Consider the following 6,072-nt stretch of genomic DNA (forward strand, 5'->3'; position numbering starts at 1 on the left):
AAGATTTGCTCACCCTTCCGGAGCACCTTAGATCACCCCTAGTTTTTGGTGGGGTTCGTGTTGTTTATTCTTTAGTTTTCTATGTTGTGTCATGTGTACTATTGTTCGTCTGTTTGTCTTTTTCATTTTTAGCCATGGCATTGTCAGTTTATTTTCGATTTATGAGTTTGACTGTCCCTTAGGTATCTTTCGTCCCTCTTTTGTCTCAATATGTATATTTTCTGGTTCATGCAAAATACATTATTTTCTAGTCTGTAGCATTTTCAGATAGTCTACATCAATAAAACTTATCATTCAATAATAAGTTCTGAAAATTATTGAAGCCCGTTTTTTTTTACATGCGCGGTAAAGTGGTCATCTTTGTTGCGGATAACCATTCAGTATGTCTTTTTGATATAAGGTGATGGGGTATGACTGCCAATGAGACAACTACCCACCAAAGTCCACATGACGTAGATTTATGCAATTTAGATCGTGGACAAAAGTGAGTTCCCACTGACAAAAGTGACCTATCAATTCAACTAAAATCGATATTTTTCAAAAAGATAAAAAAAAATTACCATAAGATGTAGAAATGTGTACAACTTATTTGGCCATAATATTACTCAGACTCAATGTTCTGATGAGTTGAACGCAAAACAATTATATTTCTGAAAAAGTTTGCTGTGCATTCTAACCAAAATAAAATCGTTAAAATTTGCATTTGTGTTCAACTCATAAGAAAAAGAAAACGATCCATACGAACAGTATGGCCAAATAAACTATCAACATTCTGACAATTCTGTATCTTATGAATAATTATATTTGATAAAATTTGGTCATATAGTGACTTGGTAATATCTTTTTTTTGAAAATATCGATTTAATTTCAAATAATAGGTCATTTTTTGAGTGGAACTCACTCTTGTCAACTATCTGTAAGTCTTTGATGATAACCAACCCTACTGTAAAGTAGCCATAAGACGCCCAGGCCCTATATACATGACTGACTCAATCAATTTGTCAAATTTGAAATCATTAAAAAAAGACGTTCCAATTTTATCAGGCAAATTTGATATATTAATATGGGTTTGATTGTTCTTTTAAATTCAGTTCCTAGCGTATTTAAGTATTTAAAAATCCCTGGGTCTGTTATTTTTTTTATTTGTTTCCAGCATTCCGGAAGAAGGGTAACCTAGAAGTCTTAGAGAGATTCGGACGCATCCTCAGTTGTAATTCCCATTTCACGCTACAATCTGTCGATACATTTAGTTTGACATTGCTCAAGATCTTGTTTTTCTCTGCTATTGACGGCTTTACACTAAAGCCATTTAGTGCTGCCGGATGTGTATTGATTGATATTTGAGTCTTAGATACATGATTTTATTCACTAGTTTTTATTGGCTTTGAACTAGCTATCAGTAACTGCGAGGACTCTCAGATCTGTGCTAAGTGTCTTTTTGTTTTTGGGATGTATAAGTTCCCGTCCAGGTTCACTTTGTGTTTTTGTTAGATGTATTTCAGTCTATTTGTTTTATCTGATGAGTTAAGTTTTTTTCAACTGATTCTAAATTGATTTTTTTTATTTTTCACATCAGTGCCTTTGAAAGCCGACAATACGGTATGAGTTTTTCTCATTGTCGAAGGTCGTATGATTGCCTATAATTGCTAACATCCACTTCATTTGTACTTTGATGGAAAGTTGTCTGATTGACAATCTTACTACATCTACTTTTTTTAAAAACACCGAGTACTACTGTCCTGGTATTTGAAATCGGATTAGACATATATCTGCAATGTTTTTTTCTATATCCCATGCAACCAACCAAACATTCTTCTACACAGGTCAACCTGGTGGACGAAAGGAGCCAACTTCCCAATTTCATTACCTCATTCATGATTGGGGTATGCATAACTATACTTATAGATTCCACAAGAAAACAACAATAATTCTGATCAAATTACTGTAATTTTCTTTTAATGTTATTCTAAGTATATTATTATAATTATTTTTAAGTTTAATTTCACAGTCTTGTAATTTCATGTTCCATAGGCGATACAGTAGATGGCACAGTAACTCTATAGATCAACATTAGTACTATTATTATAATAGTACATATAAACATCGTATTACCTTTCATAAATGTTTAATGAAATATTAAATACACGGGGATATAAATTTCATATTTATATTGAATTTGATCAGATTAATAAGTTAAGTAATAGAAAACCCGTAAATAATTTAGCCTTGCTGAAAGGAAAGGTTAATTCTCATAAAAGAACCTATCCGGTTAAATCATTGTTAAACCAAAAACCATTTAGGCATGGAAGTAACTTTATCAGTCATGAATACAATTGATGTTGATATCGAATGTCTATGATTATTTGAAAATGTATTTCAAGCGAAATTTTAGACGATTTATGATTAGTTTTACAGAGTATTGTTCTTAAGTGTAGTTCATATATTATAACGCAAGTTAATAGATTTGGAGTGTACGAAAAGTTGACTATAGATATGACGTCCTCTGAACTGCTAGAAATGTAAGTTTGTTATTTTATTTTGTTTTATTTTCAATTGATTTATGAATTAACTGTTTAGATTTAATGTCGGTATGTGTGTCTTTGTCATTTTCATCATGTTAGTTTGTAAAGACATTTGCTAAGCAAGGTAATCCTAAAAGCTTGTTGCTGCTTTAGGCTGTTCATTCATCAAGTCATTTACCTAGCATAATCACAATAAGTTCAGAGGGCTGATGGTATTTGAAGAAAAGGCAATACTTAGTGATTAAAACAAAAATAATTGTCTATCTTTACCCTTTATCACAATTAAAATAGATTCATATAACAGAGCAGGATTCAAAATTATTAGCATAAGGAGTTAAAAGACGAAAAAAAACCCCCATTAAAACAATTACCTACAAAAAGATATGTTTATCTAAACAAACCTGAAGCCCCCTCCCACTCCAAAAAAAAAAAAAGAAAAGAAAAAGAAAAGAAGTGAAATCCAACACAAAAAACCTTGAATATCATCAAACTTTAATTTCACGGACACGGAACATATTGCCCAAGTTAAAGACATTTCTGGAGAGTAATCAGACAATCATTGTGCAATGGTTAGGTATCAGCAGAGAGCAAAGGAGAACGCAAACTTTCTTGGGAGTATCTATGTATTGAAAAAACTTCATGGTTTATTATACAAATGATGTTATGTTTACTGTTACTTATTATATTTTTCTTATTTTGAAGAGTTTGGTCTGATGAAAGTTTGAATTCTGTTTCACCAGATCATGATCACTTATCTTTCTACGAAAGTCCTGCTGCTAGTCCATATATTTCACACCATTATGGAACTATGTCATCATATTTCAAACAACCATATATGGACCATCATTTCCCAGAACTAAGCAAACCATACCAGAATATGTGGAAGCTTGTCAGCAAACGTGAACTATCACACATCATTACGAGACTGAGGCGAAGTACACTTTCTTCTCGAACCAGACAGAAAAGACCACAAAGTGAACATATTGGTGACCACGTCAAACAAGAAGACCAGCGCAAATTGTGCATGACTCCAAATGGGCCAAAAGAATTTCGAAGCTTTCGCTGATATTTTAATGTCTCAGTGTCGGTGCTTTTAATTATTTGCAATTACAATTATTTAAAAAAATTTAAACACTTGTGTTTGCCTGTGTTGTTATCTAGTGAAATACATCATTCATTGTTTTTTTATAAGCAGAAATATCATCATTTCAGTGAGTGCATTGTTACCCCGAACATGAACATGAAGCAAATGTATACAACATGTAGTTCAATTGCATACAAGGTACCAACGACAGTGTTACATGCTAAAACTGCAGATTTTGTTTACTTTAAAAAATCATGAAAAATTGAACATTAAATTTATGTGTTGCTCTCCTAGCTATAAAATATATCCAATATCAAAGATGTGGAACATATTCTATCATAATCATTTGGTAACTAATGCAATTAGTGTCTCTTCCATGCCCGTCTTGAACATAAAAACTAAACTAAATATAAAATAAACAACAATCCTAATGCTCAGGTTGGTTGTCATCGTGCAACACAGTTAATAAAACATATAGGAAAATCATAGAACTACATTTATCATAAAACACTTTCAAACATCCAAACATACTATCCACACTCATCTGTGTCCACACTTGTTTACTTTAAAAAATAAATAAAACAAGAAATGAAAGATCGCTGTTGAAATTGGTTTTGAACTTCGGATTAGGATTGATTTTTAAAAGCTTTTCAAAGAAATATAACTTTCCTGTGTGTTGATTGTTTATGGTAATATTTACGCATCATTAGATATTACAATGTAAGAGGCTAGTGTTGGTCGTGTAGGGGTACAATTTATCGTAAACAACTTGAAAAATGATTGTTTGTTTTTGTATCCAGTGGCAAATTTTCATTCTTGGTCAGGACAATAACAGACCAAACAATACTCATAATGGTACTGCAAATTGGAAACTTGGATTAAGGATTGAAATATTTGCTGTTATTTACAAAAAAGAAGGACAGTGGAATCGGGACATTCATTTTGCCTTGCAACATGTCTTCCTTCAAATAGTTGTTACCAAAGTCAATGTTTTGTAATTCTCAAAGGTTTTTTTTGTTTTTTTTTAATAATATCCCTGATCGATGTAGTCATTTTTGCCTTTAAATCTGAAGACTGGTATGCCTATTCTACGACAGATATATAGGTAAAGTATTCCCCAGTCATGTTTCTCCGTCTCCTTTACCACCTAAGTGGTCTCTTGTGGTATCGTGTTCGCCTCAGGTGCAGGCGGTCGTTGGCATTGCTGCTTCTACGCTCATCTTCATCCGGCATTTAACAGTAAGAGCAAAGCTATATATAAGACTCAGAATGATGTGTCCGAGTATAGGATGATGTCTTCCTGCTGACTGCTACGTTTACATTGTAACCCAGCAGTTAAAACTCTGACTCAACGTGAAGGTCTAGTACAAAGCAGGCTGAATATATTCATAACGTATTAACATATTCTCGACATGAATATACATTTGATTTGTCGGTAGACGTTAAACAGCCACCCATATTAATCATTCCTGTCTTCTTTACTTCACATAAATATGCTTGAAATAAATGAGATGACATTTTTCCTCAAATAATACTACAGCACGTTGTTTCTAAGATGACATTTATCAGCGCGTTATATGCCCAAATATTTGTTTCACACAGTCATTACAAAAATTGCTACTAAAATACAATATTTGCACCATTGTTGCAAAATAGTAAGAATATACCAAGATGACGATAAAAAATCTCAAGTCGAAGACAACATGGCAAGAGGACAAAAATCAGTCAACAAAAACCCTAATTACAAATTACGAAAGAGGAATAACGGAAGAAGAAACTATATTAAAAATTGCCCCGAATAGTGCATTTACTTAAATTTACTTTTTCTTTTAAACATTAATATTTATTACACTGCTTAAATTCGACTAGCATTTTCAAATTTTTAATGTTCTTCGTGTGAAATATTTCAGAGGTTTGACACCATTTTCCTGTCTGAAATCAAAGACACAATGTGTTAATCGAAAATTTTCGTTTAATGTAAGCTATAAAGTGCACTTGTTTTTAAATGTATGTAAATTAATTACCGATAAGTACTTTTTGACTTTCTTACAATCCTCACATTGTTTTAACGGTTTATTTAAACTTCTGAAATATTTTAAATAACTGACTGACACATGTACCCCATTGTTTTTTAAAATATATATTTAACAATTTTAATCCTCAAACATGTGTTTGCTGGGAGTTACCTTTAATTGCTTTATGTATGTACACTCCCTTTTTTAGGACTATAATTCATATTGTTCAAGCTTAATTTTGAGTGTGTTTACCTGAATTTCTGTTTGGATTAACGCGCCTTTAAAATAAATACTACACCATGGCTATTTCCCCGAAGTCCTTCAATCTTCAGTCCATTTTACAACATCATAGATTTAAATGTTTTTCTTAAGTTTTAAAATCATTGTTTTGCATTTCATCGTCCCCAACATACATGTAATATTTGCCACTGTACGTTAAGCAAACAACAAC

General features: G+C 32.2%; 1 long non-coding RNA gene across 1 annotated transcript; it reads left to right on the forward strand.

The window, feature by feature from the left end:
• Positions 1 to 2,385: 2,385 nt before the first annotated feature.
• Positions 2,386 to 3,720, forward strand: LOC139510576 (uncharacterized). The gene is made up of 2 exons (XR_011661916.1): positions 2,386 to 2,519; positions 3,225 to 3,720. It is a non-coding gene; the product is annotated as an uncharacterized lncRNA (long non-coding RNA).
• The last annotated feature ends 2,352 nt before the right edge of the window (positions 3,721 to 6,072 follow it).

The sequence above is a fragment of the Mytilus edulis genome, chromosome 2, assembly GCF_963676685.1.
Source record: "Mytilus edulis chromosome 2, xbMytEdul2.2, whole genome shotgun sequence".
NCBI lineage: Eukaryota > Metazoa > Mollusca > Bivalvia > Mytilida > Mytilidae > Mytilus > Mytilus edulis.